The sequence below is a fragment of the Sebastes fasciatus genome, chromosome 3, assembly GCF_043250625.1.
Source record: "Sebastes fasciatus isolate fSebFas1 chromosome 3, fSebFas1.pri, whole genome shotgun sequence".
NCBI classification, from domain to species: domain Eukaryota; kingdom Metazoa; phylum Chordata; class Actinopteri; order Perciformes; family Sebastidae; genus Sebastes; species Sebastes fasciatus.
The window spans coordinates 36,729,796-36,753,069 of NC_133797.1; the positions used below are offsets into that span (position 1 = coordinate 36,729,796).

Below are 23,274 nucleotides of genomic sequence, written 5' to 3' on the forward strand. Positions count from 1 at the left end.
TGTTGCCTCTGTGCTGACTCAGCAGCACATTTAACACACGCCCGAACAAAACACACACATACACACAGTCTCCTCCCCTCTCTTTCTTCAGTATCCTCATGGGGATACTCAGAAATCCTGAAAGTAAGACTCTTGCCACCTCGGAAGCAGAAAAGTTCCACCTCAGTAAACCCCGTCATTAGTATTCACCGCCGAAGCTCACCAGAGGAACAGCTCGTACCGTAGCTTGTACAGAAGGTACAGGATCATCACGGTCACTGGTATGGAAAGGTGAAATGCCCACAAACGTTTGAACTATACATTTACATAGAAGACCAAGACACAGGTGTACTGACACCTTATTACATATTAGATAGTAAAATAGGTACTAACTTGAGCTGCATACAAATGGAGTGGAGGGAGGAGAGAAAGCTCTGCATCTGGGGACAAAATGGAAAAAAAAACTGTCCAGATACGACACTGTCTTAAAGTTTTTCATGAGGTCAATATGATTTATTGGTCGATGTAAATTATTAGACAGAGGTCACCAAAATATCAACTTGGAGGGAACATTGGTCCTAATTGCTCTTTTTTGTTAGGTGCTTGACATTTCTTTTACATGACAGCATCAAAAGGTAGCTGATGGACAGGGAATGAAATTAGCACCCGCCACCTGCAGGGTAAATGTTGACTCTGGCAGGTAGAAATTTCAGGTCATCTGCCACTATGGCAGATGACCTGAAATTTCCTTTAAGGAGGAATATTATTTTTAAAAAGCAACCCCTAATTTAAAAATAGTCAGGGATTACCCAAATTATACCACAAGGTGTCGCACTTGACTCTTAACAGACTTTAATAGTCCACTTTAAGTGAGCCAGGGCCAAGTGCCAGGAAGAGCGCCAGGCTTTGAAGCAAATTTTCATAGTGGCCAAACGGCGGTACTACAACTTCCGTGTTCACGGTCCAGCCTCGGACTGGGACATTTACCCGGACGCGGGCTCGGAAGTGGAGTTAAAGGAAACGCCACTGCGCCTGCTCTATGGGCCCAATAGATGCGGAAGATCGCCGGAAGAACCGGGTACTTTATCAATCTGCTGTCGAGCCATTTTGCCTTCATGAGCCACTGAGCAACTCTCATAGGAATGAACGGGCGCCCGCCTCCAACGCTGCACCCAGTTCTCTTTATACATCCCTGGCGAGGGCCGTTGTTGTCGCCAGTTTCCCACTCCACTTTAATCAGCAGGTGGAGAGCAAGACACGGGAACTCGGCTTGGGTCTTGAGGAGTTTTAGCTTTTATTCACCAACAGTCTAAACTGTACAAACACTGCACTGCTACATTCACAGTTATAATGTTACTAATAACTTCATACTCACTATCAGTCACACACTTTCTAACGTAACGGGCCTCCAGGCTTGCGATACACTGGCTGACAGAAACCCGTCTTGTCTCGTCGTCACCCCAAAAAAAAAACGGACACCAAATACGCCAGACCTGACCAGCGAAACCGGAAATCGACCCAACTCTATTAGGCAACAAAACAACTTCTGTTCTGTGTTTTTTGACACACCGATCCACCCCGTCCACCTCCCTACGCGGCGTTCACAATTACGTGGATTACATACAAATTTATTTTGTGGGTGCATTACTTTTCATAGGTATAGCTATGAACGGTGTATGAGAACAGCCTGCCACAGTGGCAGGTTAGGAAAAAGTAATCATTTCCGACCCTGCTGAGGGATGTTCAATATCTTACTACTTTCATAGCCAGAAATCCAGCAGGGTGATGCCCTCCATTGTGATGATTAAAATGACTTGTGTAGGGAGTGTTTCACACCTTTCCATACTCAGCTAAATGTCATAAGACAGATGGAGAAACACACACATGCACTCCTGTATATTTACCTTGTGTCCCCCTGAGGGCCCATCTTTCCACAGAGGGGGTCTGAGTAGCCTACACGTGTTGGCCTTGGGCCTCCCATCTCAGTTTTATTGCTCTCTCTCTCTTTTTGTCATCCCCCCATCCCTTCTCTTCCTCTCCATCCTCTCCTTGGCTGTCAGCTCGTTAATGTGAGTGAGAACCTGTCATCTTTGTCTTCTGAATGGCCGGCCATAAAGATGATGAGTGAACTTGGAGTTTTGAAGCCATATCCTTTCACCCGCCTAGGTGATGATGCCTCAGCATTAGAGGCAGTGCAGTGGTAGGAAAACGTAGAATACCACCAGAATATCACCGTGACAGGAACAGATATGCTCCTCATTAAGTTCTTATTGGCTGAGCAAACTTAAAAAAAAAAGAGTAGGAGTATAATACTGATATAAAATACTGATATAAAATAACTCAAACTTATGATCACAATTCAAACTGCTACTTAAAGTTGTCTTCTTCTGTTACCACTTCATTAAAAAGTCCATAAGGCACTAACTGCAGTGTTTTGCAATATATAATATGTGTTGGGCTAAGAAATAATCTTGGAAATTACTAGAGAACAAAACTATGGTAAACTACTGTATATACTCTAGGGCTGTCAATGTCGATTAAAATATTTAATTGCGTTCAATCACACGGTTGTCCATAGTTAATTCCGATTAATTGCAAATGAATCATAAATTTTTTTATCTGGGACCCCTTTGAAAATGGCCATGACAGTTTTTCCTCGTCAAAATTTAGTGTAATTTCAGAGCGTTATTTAGCCTTCCTTCTCGACAAGCTAGTATGACATGTTGGTTATGGGTTCCTTAGGTTTTTTAGTTTCATATGATGCCAATATCTTCACTCTAGCTTTAAAATTGAACCCGCATTAATTTCAGAAACACTGTGTATTAGTATTCAACTTAAACATCAGTCAGTAAAGCCGTAAATGCCCGTGAAGATAGTTTTATGTTAGATGTTTAAACATGAGTAAAGCTGTGCGCTCAGAATGCCGCGGAGCATAATATTGACAAGTGCTTAAACTGGCCAGCTCAATTACTGTTCGCTGTTTGTTTCCCATTACCGGCCGCTTTACCTGTGTGTCCGTCTCTTGGCAAAGCTGGCAGTCATTACGGCCTGGGTGAGCGAGTGTTTGTGTTCTGGCTGTCTTATTGACTTTTCATTTTTCTAAGTGCATGGTGCTGATAATGAATGCTTTTTCCTCCCCTGGCAGCAGAGGTATTGGTAGCACTCATTACCCTTGTGTATGAGCGTCTGTTATTTTATGGGGACACTTTTTTTTTTTTTTTTTTTTTTTTAAGTGTAGAAGCCAAAATGCATTTTGGGAAGAGTAAGGACAACAGCTTGTGGGTGTATCGGCATGTGTGTTTGAAAAGTTTAATTTTGGGAAGTGAGAGACAGAGGGTCATTCTGTCATACAGTACCTGTCATAAAAACAACCCATCCAACTTTAAAAGTGACTTTCAGCACTCAACCTTTCCCCCTCTCTCTTTTTGATCTTTCATTCAACACACTCGCACACTTTCCCCTCTGTCTTTCTCTTGCCCTTATCCTTATCTTCTGTCTTTGCTCCCTTTCTCATCCCGTCTTCCTTCCATTCTGTTGCCATTTTTACCTTTCACTCCCCTTTTTTAATCATGCATGGACCTCATCTCTTATTAAACCAATGAATTCCCCGCTGACCTTGTTACCTTCTCCTAAACTCTGGCTTTACATTTATCACTTCATTATCTTTACTTTCTTAGACTAATTATGTTCCCCTTTATCTAGGTGGAATCAGTCCCCTCATTCCCTCTGGCATTTGGCTGATGCAGCTCAAAAAGTGGATTATCAAAGCAGCAGAAATTAAGGGCCTGAAAGGCAAAGGCCATACAGTACAGTAATAGATGGTTAATGATTTGTGGTAAAAGTAGGGTGGATTTCCCAAGAGAAAGTCTGTCATGTGCAGGGCTGGGTATCGCTACTCCATACCTTTTAAGGCATTGACCGAAATAACCCAGTACCAAGTATCAAAACTTCTCAAGTCAAAAGATTCTGCATTTGATCCTTTTTGTACCCAGATCTAGAAAAAAAAATGTAAGGTTTTGCTCGCAGCCAATCACCGCCGGCGTTCTTCGATTTAATGCAACGTGTGATTGGCCCAGTACCGCAGCAGCTACAACCCATACAGTCTGTGGTGTGGTGAAGTCGAGCGTGGTGTATTTCACAGAGTTGGCAGGTCAGCGTGCCGAGATGCCACCAAAACATTCAGAAGTATCTGTGGCGTCTGATAGAAATGAATGCATAAAATGTGGAAGGATTATTTCAAGACATCAAAACTGGGTAGTCATGTAGATATTATTTGGATGGGGAAGAATGGTGGTGGCATTTTACACAACTGAATGCTTCCATTGACATGATGGATATCGAATGGAGTAGAAAAAAAAGGCATCAAATGTAGTACTCTATTGATATTGGTTGTGGTATCGTAATTGTTTAAACAATTCCCAGTCCTGGTGATTTGTTGTTGTTGTTGTAGTTAAGACTTTTTTATGGGTGGATTTGTGGATTTATAGTTATGGAAATGTAACACTATACAGTATTTAATCATGTTTTGTTTTCACTCATTATCAGAAACACGGCGTTGCTATAGCAGTTAAACAGTTGAATGTTGGCTAAAATTGGTTTCTGATTAGTGTGCTGAATGAGCACTTGCAAAGCCTTGCATAAAATTCAATTGTTTCATTACACACACAGTCTAATTATGAATCTACATCTTTGCAAATCCCCCTCTGAGAAACAAATGATGTACATAACAATCATATTTCGCAAGTGATCACATTTTCAGCTAGAGTGAGATCTTTCTGGCTTGATTTGGCTGGCTGAGAAACACTGAGATGCTAAGTAGTCTAATTTTATCTCCCTCCCTCATCCAATCAGCAAAGTTCAGACGGCTCGTCTTCCTCATTTTATACTGCCTCTCTATGATCAAATCAATGGTTTTAATGAGGCAATTAAAAATACATAGAGCCGAGCATTAACAAACTGGGGGATACGCTTAAGGGGTCATCAAGGACTCAATAAAGGCATGGATTTACTGCCATTGTTGTCAGTTATCCTTATGATTGCACTTTAATTGCACAAAGGCTAATTGTCTGCATGCTGTTTTGGCTGCATTATGGCAAACATTGTTTTCATCGCTTGTTCATATGTGTGGGTGTGTTTGCCGTAAGGAATGGATTTGATGGGCCACATGAAGTCATCCTTCTGCACCAGTGAACTATAGGCTTCACACTGTTGGCTGGTGGCTGGACACAATAATAAAATGACAGATATATAGTACTTCAGGCATGGGAGCGCTCTCCTTGCCTCTGGCTTTGCAGGAATATACAATAAAGGATGTTTGGCTTTCACTGTAAGACGGTAGAGAGAATTTCTATATATATATTTTTTTCCTTTTCATGAAGCAGCTTAGTAATCAAACCACTTTCAAATATGTCCATCTTTGGAAGTGCACTCAAGATAGCTCCATTCCTCTAACAACCCAGTTGAATCATGTACAAAATAACAGAAAAATATGACAATATAGGGCAACTGAATATAGTCTCTCATAGTGTTTGGTTTTCCTTTAGACTTTGTCCTCCAGGCAGTTATTCGATTTGGATGTGGTGTTGTTTTATTGGATTGCATTATATATTGTAAGGCGTACCTTTTATTTTGTCCACCGTCTGCATCTGTAAGCATTATGGGCACTGGAAATGTTTTTATCTGTTGATAAAGTATGTCTTGAGTGAACATTGTAAAAGCTACAAGATGATGTTACTGTTTATGCATCGGAAGGAGTTATACGACCGTGCAATAACCATCTGTTTGTTTTTTTCCTGTGTTTAATAAAAGGATATTAAAACATCAGAAAAATGCTGCTCCTGTGACGCAAGTCAAATAAGAACACCGTCGCCTTCAGGCAATAAGGAAGACTTTATGTGTCTTTATGAGCATGGGATGTTTACTGCAAGGATAGCAGAAAACGTCCCTTTTATTGTTTGCCATAAAGCAACAATGTACTGTCAGTCTTTCTAACCATCCAGCCTCACATCTGCACAAAATTGCATTGTCAGGAAGTAAGAAACGCTGCTGTTGGGTCCGTTTGCAACCACCCAACCAAACCAACCAACTTGCCCCAGATATCAATCAAAAAGGTTACTGGTTAGTATTTCCTAGATGTGACGAAGTGTTAAAGTTAAGCTTGATTACCGAACAGAACTTAACAACCAACAATGGTGTGAGCTAATGTTTTCTTTGGGCCACACTAATAATGTCAAATAGCATTTTTCTTTCTCTGCATTGTCTGTGTGAAAAACATGAATAATGCAGAGTGCACCATGGTTGAAAAATCTGCCACAAGGTCAGAGCAATGACTCAGTATTCCTTTAGGCATGTTTGGAAAGCAAACATTTATAACTGTGTGCATTTTAGATAAAAGGATTGAACGCCCAAGCTCCTTTCTGGACTTGCATTCAATTCTGTACCCCACTACATCCCCTTAGGCACTATTGCCATGTTGCATTTACATTGTAGGCACTAGGCTGATATCCAGGGGGGGGCTTTCAATAACTGAAAATAGTGGAATATTTTAAATCAATCTTTGTAATTGCGAGTTGCACAGTGATAAAAGAGTGCAAGGAAACATTCATGTAGTAATTTAAGTCAGACATCATCTATGCTCTGTGGAAACCATTTAATGTGAGCACCACGCTGCCTAGAAGCAGGTACTGTAAATGACACTGGGCTTTTATTGCAAATGTAAAAGGTCAATTAATAAAATGTCTGTTAAGGCTCACTAACTCATATTTATATGCAAGATTTGTATCTCTTGCTGCTTGCATTTGCCATGACTTCAGGATATTAATGTAATTATGTTCACAGAGGCATGTAAGTCACTACAAAGCCTTACAGATCAGATATACCGTCGGCCACAAGTTGGAAACTTTTCCAACAAGGGAAACAACTCCGGATTCTCTGCTGCGCATGTGACTGGGAAACTTTTTGATGTCTGCTACCTAAGTCGTGATAGTACAAGATGATTGGGTCTGGGACTGGGGTTTGCCTAAAGAGTTGAGCGGCACAAAGGCTGACTGGGAAAGTGAGCGAGGAACATTCTTGCTTGCGCCGAGTTTTCGTTCTGGTCCCATGGCGAGCCGTGCTGCCCCATGAGTGACGTGTCAATGTGCATCACTTGGCACGCAAACTTTAAAAGTTGCCAGCCCAGCAACTGTTTCCATTCAGTTATCCATTTATATATTTCACTAAAGACAAAAGCGACAAGTGGCAAAGCTTCTTTTTCACTTGTTTCAGGCCAGCACAATGGAAAAAAAAAATCTATCAATATACTGATCCGGCTTATTTTTTCATTTGTCAGTTACATGTAACAGGGGAGTCCATGCAGCATGGAGATCACCTCTGTGTCACACTGAGTATACCGTACATTGGCTTTCAATTTGATATTGTATTCTTCATGCTATACGTTTAACACTCTGAGACCTACAATAGACCTGTTTTTGTCTTTTTTAGAGTAGATAGGGGGTCTTTAAGGGGAGATAGCAGGTCAACAGTAGACGTCACATAGAAGTGGTGTACATCATCTGAAAGCTTGGAACCTGAAGATTAATTTGAGATGTGGCTCAACACTTTGTGTCAAGTCATTCTAGTCATAAATCAGAAATAAACATGAATTAATTAATTAATTAAAATAAATTGTGGAAGTGTATAAGGGCTAAGAACATTATGATAGAAGTATATGATGGCAATCCCCATGCTCTATTATGTCTCATAAGGTTTTGCAGCAGGTTTTGGGTTGATACCATTTGTTACACAGATTTAGTGCTAAATTTAACCATTTTTACCACTGGAAAATTGATTAATAATCCCTCCAAAATACCACACTAAGACACCAAGACCTTGAGGAACACCATAGAAAAAGCCATGCTGTGATTTTATATCCAAAAATGTTGACATTTGGAGATTTCTGGAAGAATTGCATTTTCCGGCAATTGGATGGCGAGCACTTCTGTTCAGGAAACTCGTCAGGAACCCCCTTATTGTCAATCTAGCTAGGAAAGACATCCATCCTCTGAATGCTCTAGGTCTTTAGTTTGTGGCTGTAAAGTTTTATGAGGCTGTGATTATCCTAGAGGTCACCACAGGACTGAATGCAGAATTCAGTCGGGATTGCCCGCGATCCCACGGGTCTCAGGGGGTTAATACGTGCCGCTCTGTATGAAACTCTTATCTCTTCCTTGACACTCCAACCTTCTTCGTTGTGAATTGATAGATCAGACTTAATTAAGTCTAATCACATTAGCTCTGAGTTGTCTAAGTAAAACAATTTCAGACTTTTGGTAATGAGCTCTGCTTTTGTCGCCCTCCTTTATAAAACACCCATTCATTTTACTAACTTGCACAAAATTGCATGAAAGCTAGGATGAGACTTGTCCTTGTTTCTCTTCACCAGGATATTATCTTTGCATTAGCAAACACATACACAGAATACTCCAGAAACCTGATCACAAACCACAATTATTGTCTGCGTGCAGACATATTCACTGTGACGGCTGCTGCACATCATCATCGTCTAGAAGACGAAGGGACAAATAACCAAGACAAGGAAGAGAAAGAGAAGGACGACAGTTTAATTATGTAATGCAAGACTGATTTGAGTCACTTCAACTATTTTATTAAGATTCCCTTTAAAGGAAAAGCGTAATAAAATAGTTGATGTAGAAAGAGCAGGGAAAGATAATTAAATGAAATGAAATCTAGTTAACCGAATAAGGTTTTCAATGAAAGTGGGCCCTAAGCTAGCAATATCACTAATTGCGTTAGCGCTGACAGTGGTTGCCTGGTTGTGTTCGGGGCTTTAGGTTCCGTATGAATATGTAGAGCGGCATGCCACAACCTTTGCCTGTCTTTTCATCTGCACCTCCCACCCATTTCATCTTCCCACCATCCCACAGCCCCGACTCCAGAGATCAGGTTGATTAATGTAGATGACAAACAGCACTCATTTATCTCTCCTCTGTCTCTTCCTCTCCTCCCTTACTATATTAATGACTGTAATCAACTCTAAATAAATAATTTGTGTCCCTCAGTGCACGAAATCTCACCCTCCCACCTGTGGAAAAATTCAAAAGTTGAATTAAAAAGTGCATTGCAATGCAGTTTCTTCCGTTCTCCTCAGTATTTCCACTCTCCTCCACTCTCACAGCCTTTTCCTCGTTTATCCTTGTCTGTTTCTTTTGAGAGACACCTTGAGGAGATTAAAGGTGTGCTGCAGAGGGCCCGTCTCTCTCTTTGACGGGTAGAAACACAAACGATGCGGTGACCCTCTTGTTTCTTGCCGTTGCATCATGGCCATGTTGCATGCTGTTTACTTTCAAAGGGCCAAAATAATTGCTTTCTCTTTTGCCCTCTTCACTGCCTCTATTATCGTCTCGCTCCTAGAAGAGGGCCGCGTAGCACTTATCTCTCAAAGTTACAGTCGCTCACTTTCAACTCATTTTGCACCAAGTTGGCTCATAAGTCGACCCTTAACTGTGGCTCTCTGGTGTTTCTTATGCATGAGGAAGAAGTTTTGTTGAGCTTCTGACAAGGACGGTGGACCATTCACTTCTTTTTCGGTGTCTGCGATGTCTTTTCGACCAAAGCCATTTTGTAACCTGTAGTTAGTGGTGGTATTGTATTGGGCTGCATTATTTGTTTGTCCATCCTTCCATTTACAAACACAAGAGGGAAAGAGTAAAGCTCGGCATGCACTGTACGATTTTGGAAATATTGTGTAATTCCGCGACCTGAGTGCTCACACTGTTAGTGTAAAATAGAAAAAAAAAACACGGCCCGTCGGCTCCTGAGGGTCGTTCTGGCTGCAGACAGTTGTCAATAAAGATTAGTTTGAAAACTCTGGGGCAGGTTAAGTTTGTTACGAGGCAGAAACGTGCTGCCTTGATCAAAAGTCTATAAAAACAAAGTGGTGCCGGTTTATATGGAGTCGCAGGTGGTTAGGAAGACGTGGACAGTATGGCTTGTCCATTTTGCAGAGAGAATTGGAGTTAAGCTCGCTATCTATTGTACATTGTAATCTTGATAGCTGCGCTCTGATTACTGCAGAAAAAAGGCTCTGACGTTGAGGAATCACCTCGTGGCTCTGCTTCAACTGCGAGAGTCTGTGGACAACCAACCCAAATGTCTGATGTTAGAATTTCATCTGACTGTCCGACAGCCGGTCGGGAGGAGTTAATCGGTCCTCGGTCCTCCCGTACACTGCACAGCAAACAACGCACAATGCGCAGTTCGACCATAAAATGAAAATCGTACAGTGCATGCCCACTTATTAGAAACAACTCAGTATAATGCAATTCAGTACACCGCTACTAACACCAGCCTGAATCAACACCTTTCAGGGTAAACACGACTGGGCATTAAGAGCTTAGGATGTATAGCAGGCCTGTTGTACTATACTGTCAATATATGGATGACTCGTGTATGAATGATCACAGGGTAAGCATTTAACGAATGACAGTATTATAAGTCCTCAAAATATACATTTCAAAAGATGTATTGAAGAAGGAACACATTGTCAAATAAAAGCAAAGTCGACTTACCTTGTGCCTTGTGAAGGAATAAGAAGCAGACATTTTCTGGCTCTGTTGCAGTGTCATTAAGAGAAAGAGATAATGCGATACACTACTTAGCTGAATAGCTGTAACATTTAATCAGATGGGACTTAAGTGACAAAAAATGCCAGCAAAGACACTTTGAGGGAACTGCAGTGTGGCTCATCAAGTGATCTGTGGCGTATAAAATAAGTCCCAGAGAGAAGCCTGTGTTGCAACAAGTTCTGTGATAGTGCAGGGCTGCTGCTGAGTGTACTTACAGTGCTCTGTATTGTACTTTTGTGTTGTGTTGTAAGTTTGTGTCGGACGTCCTGGTGCTGCAGGGATGACGTATTTTTGTAAGCCAACCCAGAAGTTAGCATTACCCTGGTTCCCTTGACAAAAAGCCAACAGGATTCTTCCTTTGGATTATTGCAGAAAATAAGCTCTGTGGCAAACAAACGTCTATGATACTTACACGTTTTGTTCAGCAAGATGATCGCCACAAATGAACTGATAGCCCAAAGTAAAAAGCTAACGTTAGGCTATAAACGAACTACATCACTATCGCATGACTTCAGCGTCACCACCATAAACTAAAGGCGGATTAGTGTTCAACGTGAGGATTTTTATAGTCTCATTTAGCCACTTGTTAGAAACCGCCTATTTTAAGACACATAAACGCTTCAAAATTCATGAGTGGGATATTTACTGACATATTCTATGTCGTAAAACAAAACATTAAAATCTCTTCAGCTTAAACAGACTTAAACAGACTAAACTGACATTTCAGGCATCTAACTAAAAACCCATACAAAAAACCCATCGACTTCCAGACAAGAGAACCAGAAGGGCAAAAATGTTAACTCATTTCCGGGTTTTAGGACTCATTCCTGCAGCACTCTATACGCATCTATACCATATAACCACAACGTTCCCTGGTTTAATTCCAGCCAGAGAGTATACAATATGCTGTAGGTTATTTATAATTCTGGTGTTTGAGCTACCTTTTATTAACACTTTTAAAGATATGTGATGTGACTGAAAAGTATTTTTTTTTTTCCAAGTTAACAGCAAATGGATAACTGCATTCTCTATTTCAGAGGCTCTTTTACCTTCACTGACAGTATTAAAGTGTAGAAGCCTATGTTAGTTGCCAGTTTTTAGGGAAATGATGAAAAGTCTCACCTTCAAGCAAAATCAAAGCTCTGGTAGTAAACATGACCTGAAGCTGCTGACTGTTACTGTCTGGAACATTTGAGGTTACAAGAGATTACAACATACTTCTCTGTTCATGTATAGAGTTTATTTACATTCAGGGGGCCATAACAAGTAAAACATCAACACAGTAAAAGGTTCATTCATGCATCTAGCAAAAGGGAGAGGTTTCATGAAATCATTTTTCATTTTCTGGATGTCGTCCTCCTTCACATTGATAGAGACATTTTGTTAATTGGTTGCGATGGCCGTTATATTCCAACTTCACTTGATCCCTTGTTTCCCTCCAGAATCACAGGTCTACATCCTTCAAAAAAGTGCGGGAAGTTACTGTCTTCGCTCCCAGGACTTAATCCTATTAACTGTCCCCAAAGTCCGTACTGAACTGGGAAAAAGGGGATTCAAGTATGCTGCTCCCTCTTTTTGGAATCAGTTACAAAATGACCTGAATCTTTGAGAGCTGATCTCACCCAATGTCTTAAAAGTGTAACTTATGTTTCTGTAATTTGCTCTTTTTCTTTGTTTTAAATTGTTATGTTTGTCATATGTCTGCAGCCGTGTAACTGTGCTGCTGCCTGTCTTGGCCAGGACACTCTTGAAAAAGAGATTTTTTATCTCAATGAGTCTTTACTACGGGTTAAATAAAGGCTAAATAACGAAATAAAAACAAGGGCTCACTTGCTAATGCGGAACTGAATGCACCCAATCATTTGCTCAGTGTTAAATGAAGCGTTGTTTCCAAAAAAGAGAACGGAGAAACATTTTACTCGACATTTCGTTAAGTATTTCTACACATGTGCCATGGGTTGCGTAATGTGGTTTGCACAAATTCCCCCTCAGGAGCATTTCCCCTTGCAGAACACACAAAAGGACCCACAGGGCTTTTGAATATTCATTAAATTTGACATTCTAGACGGGAGGGGAACTGACAAGCATATCGGCCTGACTCACTCAACAGAATGCTCATCTTAATCCACTGATAAGCCTCGTCATGTTTGAATAACTAATCAGGAAGTTTAGTGAGTGAAATCCAGTCAAAGCCAACATTATTCACCTGACGTAGGAAGTCATTATGCGTTGTTTTGTACGTTTTTACTGTAGATATAAAACAAAAGGACAGAATTTAGTTATCTCCACAATCCGTGTTGTATATTGCAATCACTTTTTACTTTACTACACCCTAAAAAATGTGATCAATGGTTAACTTAAAAAAATTAAGGTAACAAAGTGACACGTAATATAATTGAGTAGATTTTACTACTACAAATTTGATTAAAAAGTATTGAATAAATTAAGTAAATCCAAATTAATTTCACAAGGAAAACTGATTTATATTTACAGAATATCTGGGTGAAATTGATTTAGATTTACTGAATATTTGGGTAAAATTGATTTATATTAATTACTTATCTTGGTGAAATTGATTTACATTTACTGAATATCTGGTTGAAATTGATTTATATTAATTAATTACCTGGGCAAAATTGATTTATATTTACTGAATATCAGGGTAAAATTGATTTATATTTACTAATTATTTGGGGGAAATTCATTTATATTTACTAATTATTTGGGTAAAAATGATTTGGATTCACTATATAAAATACATAATATCAACTAACATTTTAACACATTGTTGCTTGAATCCATTCAATAATATTGATTGTCACTTTGTTGCCACAAATTTTCTATGTCTAATCTACTCAATAATATTGATTGTCACTTTGTTGCCACAAATTTTCTATGTCTAATCTACTAAATATCATGCCTTTTTGGTGCCATGGTTTACTTCGGTTGGGCCAACAGATCACAATGCATAAGTACAGCAGGTAAACATTTATTTGAGCCATTTATAAATTATTAAGTTTCTCCAATGTTTTTCAAGTGCAAAGTGCAAACATACAACAATAAAGTAGAGAGGGGCTATAATAAAACAAAGAAAGAAACCATGCATGTGTACAACAGGGATACAATTCATATTTACCTGACAAATGTATACTTGAGACTACTTGACAGACTTGGAGTGATGAAAAGGCTAAATTTACCAAAACTGCACAATGACCTATAACCTCTGCCCATCACTTTATTACAGGCACAGATTCCTTTTTTTGGATGTGATTAAAGGTTTAGTCCTGATAGTTTATTGCATTTAAATTACGTTGTATGTTTTCAGACTGCAATTATTTTTTTTAATTTGAATATGAACTATTTTTTATGACATGCACTAATTGAAATCCTCAGGGCCATTATGTTTTTCAAACAGCTAAAAGTAAGCGATAAAATATCACATGTTAATTGACTTACAGTTTGGGATAAGGTCAAGTGCTTACATTTGCCTTACATCTTCACTACTGGCTAAAATAGGACTCTGGACAATCACATTATTCATTTGTTAAAATTCCCCAATTAAAACCTATTAAATTTGCATCCCTGGTGTACACAGTAGAATCACAAGGTACAAGAACAGCTACCTGTGGCATTATTAAGTCAAAAACATAATACCACTCCCCTCAAATGAGTATGATTGTTTCTTTCTAAATAACCACCTGCAACACTGAAACTTGTGCATTTTACAAAAATAACTAACCCTTGAAAGTAACAATGTGACAGTTTTCACAATTACTTAACAATTCCCTTCATTCTGCAAGGGTCCATTTTCTTAAGCTAGTAGCTTATTCTTGAGGCTGTTCACTTTTGGGGACAAATTCAAACAATCCAGCTTGAGGAAGAGTTTCTGGAAGACTTCAAGCGTGTACCTGAGCTCCTTTGGATAGGCGAGGTTCACTGCATATGCCAACCCAACGAGCAAGGAGCAAGCCCTTGGAAAGTTACCCAGAGCAGTCAGAACTTTCATGCCATCGATCACAATACCGATGTCGCCGGGAACCTCTGAAGTATTAGTCTTGATGTTGTAGATTTTCATCCTCTGTACAGCAAGGTCCTGTGACACACTGTCTTCATCAGCATCCTGAAATAGCACAAACATTGTATTTCAGAGTATGCAGCCGATAGAGAAGGTCCTAATTGAACATCTCCCAAATTGCTTCTAACCCTTTGGAGAAGAAAATCTGGGGCTGTCAAAGCTGTTGCACATCAGTGTTTTAGAAAAATCTGAAATAATGTACTTGCAAAAGCATATTTTTATGCCAGGTAAGTTAAAAAAGATCCAATCATATCACCAACAAATCAAAACAATTCAGTGACACCAGAGATGATGGTCTGAACTGACTCACAGTTGTAAATATTTATAAATGAAATTTTTGAAATTAAATCAATCCAGTGCTCCATAAATTAATTTCTTCCTTGCACTTGTGTATTGATGAATAGCTTATTCTACATTCAATAACACAGGCTGGTCACCTGTCAACCAGTCCTCTATGGCAGTGTACGCTCACTCCTGAAACTTGAAGTAATCCACAGCAACTGGATCAACTCTGCTCCTTAATTTATTTTAGAAGTTGCCTCAGTCTCTCCGTAAAACTGTCTCTCAGCTGCTTTGTGAATAGCTCTTAGGAAAAAACTCTTAGCTAGGAACTTTTAGGGCCAAATTTTAAAGAGAAGAAGTCAACTACTGATAACTTGAATTATGTCAGTTGGTAAAATCAGAATGAGATGGTGAGCATTTAGTAACACCAATTTCTACAGTAGTACGTACGAATTCTGTAATGGAAAACAAAGACTTTACACACAGAGAGGACAATGATTACTTACACGACTCAACAAACCTATAAAAACCTTGTCAAAAATTACTGAAGAAATAGAGTTAAGATCGTATTGTGTTATTTGACCTTCCCAAGACATACTGTACAAGGTGAGAAATGAGAGAGAGAGAGAGAGATCAGTTTCTTTATATTTTAACATTCAACTTACATCATACTCTTTTAAGAGTTGATCCGTCGATTCCCCAAGGTACACCATCAAACACTAAATGACAACATCTCTGGTCATGTTGATGCTTGGAAGGCTTGGGGCCTGGAATGACAAAAATAAACATAGTTCAAGTTCTATTCAAGTAAAAATCATCCACTGACCTCAAACTGGCCAGAAGATGCAATTTTTAACACTAAGTGGCTTATATTACTGTTTAACAAACTCCTATCAAGCATCCTTAATGTGCTGTCCAAGTGACCAGTCTACTGAAACACTTCCCGTTATTACTGAGGTTTCCAGGGAACCAGCGGGGACTCCAGGAGGTCATTGGTCCCATCAAAGAAAGAGTGCATAGCACATAAACTCCCATAAAACTACAACATTTACACCTTTCTTTTTGTATGGATTAAACAAACAACACATTACATTTTAATCAGTGAGCTCTCAATGTGCTGGTAGGCAAATTTTGTTAACTTTGGACCGTCTCCCCTTGTTTCCAGTTTTTTATGATAAGCTATGCTGCTGGTTGTAGCTTCATATTTATAGTACAGACATGTGAGTGATATCAATCTGATATCATCTACCAAATTATCTTCCAGCGGTTTGATCACAAAATTCCTAAAAAATAATATTAACAAACATAATACTCATTGAAGGATACCTTGAGTAGGATAGCCTGCAGCCTCAACCCCATGGTTCCGCCCTTGGAGTAGAAGAGGTTCAGAAGCCTGGGAGTGTATTCATCCAGCTTGGACATGCACTTCAAGGTGCACAGTTGTGATTCTGTGAAACTCATCCTGGATCTGAAAGACCAGTAATAAAACCAGCTTTAAAGCCTCAAATATTACTATTATACAATTTTATGACATCCGTGTTTGCTGATTGTTTACCTTCTGGGTTTAATCATCTGACTGTACACTGCGGGATTCCTGATGGAAGTACCAACTTCTCAATTCGGTCATCAATCATCACTCGAAGCTTTGCTTACATCTCTGCCAGCCTGACAAGAATGTGAATAGACAAAAGTTCAATAGCATCACAAGCAGAAGTTTAAAGATGAGACAAGACATACAGTGAGTAACTTAATTAAGAGGCTGGAGTGTGCCACCAGAATAGAAAAAAAAATAGAACTAATTAATTTATTAATTAGATTGTTAATGTAATTAAAGTATATTTAAATTTGCCAATTACAAATATTTCCTTATTCTGTATTTAATCAATAACATAATTGTAATATTAGTATTTGTTGTTTAGTATGTGTTGATACTGTATATATTACATAAAAATTTAGTTTATAGGGTTTTTGTCTGAAATCTAAAAAAAATTCAGAATAAATTATTATTACTATTATTTACAATATTACAAGAAGAACATGTGATTAATTTGAGTAATATAAATTGTAACTAGGGTGTGGAAAAGTATGCACAAACCATGTGTTATCATAGCTTAATTATATGTCTATGAGAAATGAATGATCAGTATTTTACATTTTCTGCTGCTTTAATTCAAATTCAGGTTGGAACTACAGGGTTTTTTGAACATCACTGATAATGAAAACTGAAGCAAATCTGCTTTCTAACCTGCAAAAGTTGATACAAAAAAAAGCTAGTATTAACCAAATTTTGTATTGCAAAACAAACGGTGTACAAAACATTACACAACATGTACTGTATGTGAAACATTGTACCACATCAGATTGTGTATTGCATATAAGTGTGATACATACCTGTTGATAGATTTCAGTCAAAGACTCTTGATGCACCTGGAAAGACATTCATATTAGCTTTGTGGCCTCATAGCACCGTGAACAGAGACATTAAACTGCGAGGCTCTGTGAATTAGTGATTAACAGCAACCAGAACATTCACTAAACACAATCACGAACTTTAGAGAGAGAGAGAAAGAGGAAATAACGCACTTTCAAAATGTAATGACAAACCCTGATTAAACTACTGATTTATAGGCTACAAAAGCTGAAAAGTTGGTAACTGCTTTTAACAGTTTACTTGAGAAAACGAAATGTAGTCATGTCAAATATCTCTTATAATGAATCACCTCTGAGAGCAGGAAAGTTTGTTTGTTTAAGTTTTAATTGTGCATGTTAATGCATAATTAAACAGGTGTGGGGTCTGGCTACTTGCTGGCGTTAGCTAGCTTGTTAGTGTGGGGGATGGGTGGAAGCTCCTATGAACATGTGTAAAAGTAGATTAGCTGGTATATTCAAAGGGCATTATATGTGGTATAACGTTACACCTGGGAAAGTCACATGAAATTGTGACACAGAGTCAGTCTCTCTTTAGGTCCATGCCTTTAGTTGAATCAAAGATAACACAGACTAACTATGAATACAGGCCTAGCTAAAGTTAACATTAGCTAGTTGATTTTTGACTTACAGTGCAGTAAAGTTGGCATTTTTGGTAACTTGCAGTAACGTAAAACAATGTTAAACTGCTACAGCAACTTGGCTATAAATTGTTCGTTAATAACTAAAAACAGGTCTTACCTTTGTGAAAACGGTAAAAATGTCGGTCCCTCAATGTGTGGCAGACAATGCTGGAGGTCCATGTGGCGCCAAAAATGCCGTGGGCGGAAGTGTAGTAAAGTGATTAAAAACTAAAGACATCCCAATGAGTAAAATCTATCAATTTTCTGCATCGTTAATGTAACTGATAAAATATAATTAAGTTTCTACTCAGTGATTCGCAGCTGATTTTACTCAAACAAAATTAAGTAAAATACAATTAATAAATCATTCTAATTTGTTCAATTCAGCTCAATGTGATTCCAAACTACCCAAAGTCTTTTTTATTATGTAAAGTTACTATTATTTATTAATTAAATATTAATTAACCCCAATCCCAGTTTTTTACAGTGTACTCTGTAAAGTTATACACAAGAAGGACTCAGCATGGTCTGTTGTTTTCTGTCCAACACTGAAATCTTAGCTGTTTCCGCTTGCTCTGCTTCATTGCTGTTTGTCTGCAAGATTATTAATAAACACACAGATCTGCACATACGCAGATATGCACATACACGTTTGATAGTTTGCATACATGAATAAGAAACCGTCCTTGTGGTTACATCACTAAGGAGGAGAGGCAATTTTGCAAGTGTGTTTGTATGTATGTGCATGCACGGTTTGGTGATCATTGGAGCGTAGCCGAGAGAGGCTTAATGCCAATATAATCTAAGGGGGGAGTTTGCTGCTTGTGTCAAGTTGAAGGAAATTTCAAAAGCACTGCTGGCAAACTTTCTTTTCCAAGGAAGCAAACGCAGATTCGTGCCTGTCTGAAGTCTTTCGGTGTCTGATTAGGTGGATTTTGGTGTCAGGTAACTGTTTGTGCATGTGCGTGTCAGAGAGAGAGACGTTTCTTAAGTGGTAATATATCTCCAGCTCTCATTGTGTGTGTTTATGTGCTATAGTGTGAATGTGTGGGCACAGACACCAAGGCACTCACACCCCGGGTTGCATCTCTAAGATGCTGTAGCACAGCGTCTGTTAAACTGGCCGGTGATTAATACATGCCCTAGCTCGCAACGCAGTTTGCCATCTAACTCTCGTAAACCACACAAATGTACATAATACACATAATGTAAAATTACTTAAAGCTGCAATAGGTAGAATTGAAAACATTTGAGGAGAGAAATAGGCATTACAGTAACAGAATATTGATTCATATTTGACCAGCGCTGCCTAGTTTGACCGTTTGATCGGAGTTCGTGAGATTGATGATGGTGATTGACAGCTGCTTCCGTTGAATGGACAGCCAATAGGAACGCTCTCTCTCTCTGAAACGACCTGTGATTGGCCAAAGTCTCCCGTCAAAGGCTAGATTTTCTAAAGCTTGAAAACAGAGCCATGAGGAGGTGCAGAAGTCTAGTTTTCTCTCAGAACACCTGAATTACAATATGCTGACAGGTTATAATGGAATTTTTTGCCCAATGATGACAAAAACATTATGCCTACTGAAGCTTTAATCTTCTGTCTCTATTTTCCAACACAACGTGCATAGCCAACGACAAAGTCTTTATAGCTTTACATTGACACTTCATAAGTTGCATAAATGTTTAAATTTGGACCAATATCGGTATGTATGACGAAGATAATTTCTCACTAGAAAAACACGTAAAGAAAGCACAATATTTGGAAAATTTTAAAACTAAATTTGAACCCTTAAAGATTAATATTTAAGAACTTAAAAGACTGTTCTTAGCAGGGCCCAATACGATGTAATATCTCTTTTCTCTTCCAGTATAGGACAGAGTATGTCACAGGCACACATCTTTTGGAGAGGTAAAGGTAAAGCTATAAAGATGCCAGCTATTATGGCTCCAGTTGTTGAAAGTAGATTTGTCGGAAGCTCCTGCTGAAGAGGCCTGAAGTCCCCCCTAACCTTTTTTTTGTCTAGACTGCGTAGCCATTGAATTGGCCCAGCCTGGAGATCCCAGGCTGCGCTCCAATTCATAAAAGGTGAAAAGTGATTTAGCCAATGGCCAGACCCAGCCAAGCATTAAAAGCAGCCAGAGAAATCTTAAAAAAACAGTCATAAAATCCAGATCTAACAGTGCAAGGACACTAAAGTTTGAGTTATATAACATCATCTTTCACTTAAAAGCCTTAATGCTACATTTAGCATATTGCCAGAATTTTGACCTAAGGAAAACTATAGAGTGATTTAAGTGAGACAAAATATGCTTGACTCTCTCTGCATAGCCAAAGGACAAAAACTGCCTGATTTTAAGCATTTCTTGGCTGGAGAATATATTAGCACATTCATATATGCAAATACGCATGACCAGGGATGTACGCAAAAAGTGTTCAGGGTGGGACACGCACGTCATGAACAAATATTTACATGATTGTCACATACGGTTTCACCCACTCGTGTGATCGCTCCTCTCCAGAGCAGGACGCTCAGGGAAAGAAAGGTGACGGTGGCGGGGAGGAATAATCACAAAGCGCATTGAAGCTGATTTTAATTAAAATTCATCTTGACCTGTTTGGGAAAATCAACCATGCATGAAGTGTTTACTTGGCTTGGCCACACTCTTCTTATTGCGTCATAGCCCATCATTGCTAGAAGCCCTAATTTAAAGCCTTGAATTAAAAATGCAGCCATATATCTTTATTATGGCCTCAATGCTTTAATGTACAGTAGTAAAAAAGTTACACAATCACCATTTTAATGTCCTCTTTTCATTAATTACAGAATACAAATTGGAGAATCCCATTGAAGGAAAAGTGAAAAGTTGAATAAATTATTTCTTTTGTTTTACCCTATTCAGAGCTTGAGTTGAAATAACAAGAGGAGGATCTAACAGAGGAAGAGTTAATTGAAAAGTGTGATGAAAAGACCCTATAAATACATAAGTGACCATCAGGGGCAGTTCTAGTGTCGGGAATCGTGCTTCTGGCGGATAACACTGAGTTGGAGGTGTGAATTAGAAGCACTTTCTCCAACCTCAGCACCCAAACTGACGTTGATGTGCCCTTGAACATGTAATAGAAACCCCTGTTTTTTTCAGTGGAGCTTTCACAGGCCCAACAGCACTAGGCTGTAACAGCAGCCGCGCTGAGTGTTACAATGGCGAGCACGAAGCCTCCAGCAACGCTTCAGCTGTGAAAGTAGCACAAACACACACACGATTTGTCGGACACTCGCTGTCGTTACGCTGGGAAAACACCAAGCTGACAACCTGCTAAACTAAACTAAATGATGCCGTGGAGAAAGTAGCTGCGACACTACACGCAGCATCGTGGCTGCTACAGTAACGCTCCCGGACGGGTGAACTGGGGACTCAATTGTCTGTCTGTTGTGCTCATGCACTGCAGCTGGCGCACCGCTGCATGCGACGCACTAATCTTGTCGGCTAACGTCTAATAATCGGTTAACGAGGGTTGATTTATCTGTTAAATTTTTTTTTTCAAAATTACCATCCCTAATCACAACCATTACATGAAAGCTCATAGGCAAAGTGACATTTTCATAATAAAACATATATTTCACTTTCTTTTAAAACTGCTCAAAGAAGAACACACTTTGGAGAAGTTTGATAGTGTTAAGATATGACTTCCAGCTTTCTTATATCTATTTCAGATAAAAGCAGATTGTAGAATATAGTTTTTTGCATTAATAAGATGACCTAAAATAAAGAAAACTAGAAAGGCACTCGAAGAGCGCAGACCTCCGCCAAGATGCGTGACTTTAGAAACAGATCACAGCTCACAGCTGGCAGTACCGTGAGGTGGTCGGCTTATTATTAACACGGTGTGTTTCCGTGTAACGTATCGGCGGATGCCTCTCTCATTCAGCAGCCTTGTTATGTCTGTATATAACGTTACACTACGTTGTCATCCCGTCATCTACCGCCTTTTTCTTTCTCACAGCGGACGGACAGCAGCTCCCACACACACATCCACGCACATATCTCTCTGCTCTCAGAAGGAGGAAAAAGGCGGGGTTATGGGTCATCGACGCATCATCAGTTACACTGCGCATGTGTTATACCCTGTGGTCTTAAAGATCCCATATTATGCTCATTTTCAGGTTCATACTTGTATTTTGTGTTTCTACTAGAACATGTTTATATATGTTATATTTACATTGCTCTACATTGCTAGGCAACAGCTTGGGTCCATGTTTACGTCCTGTCAGCTGATGTCATTTACATACACTGCAACCGGAAATAAACTGGGACACATTTAAGATGTTTACGTTTAAAACTGTGAAATGGTCTATATATTGCATATTTGTGACCTCACAAATGGACAGAAATCCTGACGGCTTGTTTCAAAGACACAGTTTTTGACCACGGACTCTGTGTATTTCTCAATGGACTGAGCGTTTCGATACTTTCACAGTAGTGATATAGCACTTACAGGCATGAAAATCTCACTTTTTACAATATGGGACCTTTAATGCTCAGGCTGATCGGAATTCTTAAAAAAATTCCTGAATCCGGATCATGATTTTGGAGTAATCCTGCTAACAGATGGACAGACGGACAGACAGACAGACAGACAGACAGACAGACAGACAGACAGACAGACAGACAGACAGACAGACAGACAGACAGACAGACAGACAGACAGACAGACCAACACCGATGAAAACAATACAAGGCCTTGGCGGAGGTAATTAGTTTCACACACCGTCATACATCATTGCAAATATTGCAATATCTGCTGTTAATGACCTCAACAAATGTGTTCTGGTGTGAGCGTATTCTTGAGCAGGGATACGTGTGGAGCTGTAGTTGCCAACGGGGGTTCAGTGTGAACCATGACAACCAGAAATTAACATGTGACAGCAGGCTGGTACGAAAAGGCAAAAGTGAGCGGAGCATGCATTTATTATCCCAAATGAAATGTAGTGTTTGTGTTTGAAAGTGGTAATAAAGTGAACACAGGGCTCCAGCACCATGGTTTAAACATTTAAATGCCTGTGATTTCTGCAGGGCCCCCTAATGGCTCAGCAGACCGAAGCTCATGTCACACGCTTGATCTGTCAGGAAGTTCAGATCTGACTCAGGACTTCAGCCACATGCGCTGTACTGTAATGCTTCTTCTTATGTATTTTTATCTCCAGCACCTCTTTTCATCAGTGAGATATTCTAAAAGCTTTATTATTACTGAAGGATCCTGCTG

General features: G+C 39.3%; 1 protein-coding gene and 1 long non-coding RNA gene across 3 annotated transcripts in view; one reads left to right on the forward strand and one right to left on the reverse strand.

The window, feature by feature from the left end:
• Positions 1-23,274, forward strand: part of sgcz (sarcoglycan zeta) — a 401,042-nt gene that overhangs the window by 313,600 nt on the left and 64,168 nt on the right. The window lies entirely within an intron of this gene.
• Positions 14,618-16,385, reverse strand: LOC141764956 (uncharacterized). The gene is made up of 3 exons (XR_012593326.1): positions 16,288-16,385; positions 15,627-15,728; positions 14,618-14,724 (listed from the first exon to the last, which is right to left on the reverse strand). It is a non-coding gene; the product is annotated as an uncharacterized LOC141764956 (long non-coding RNA).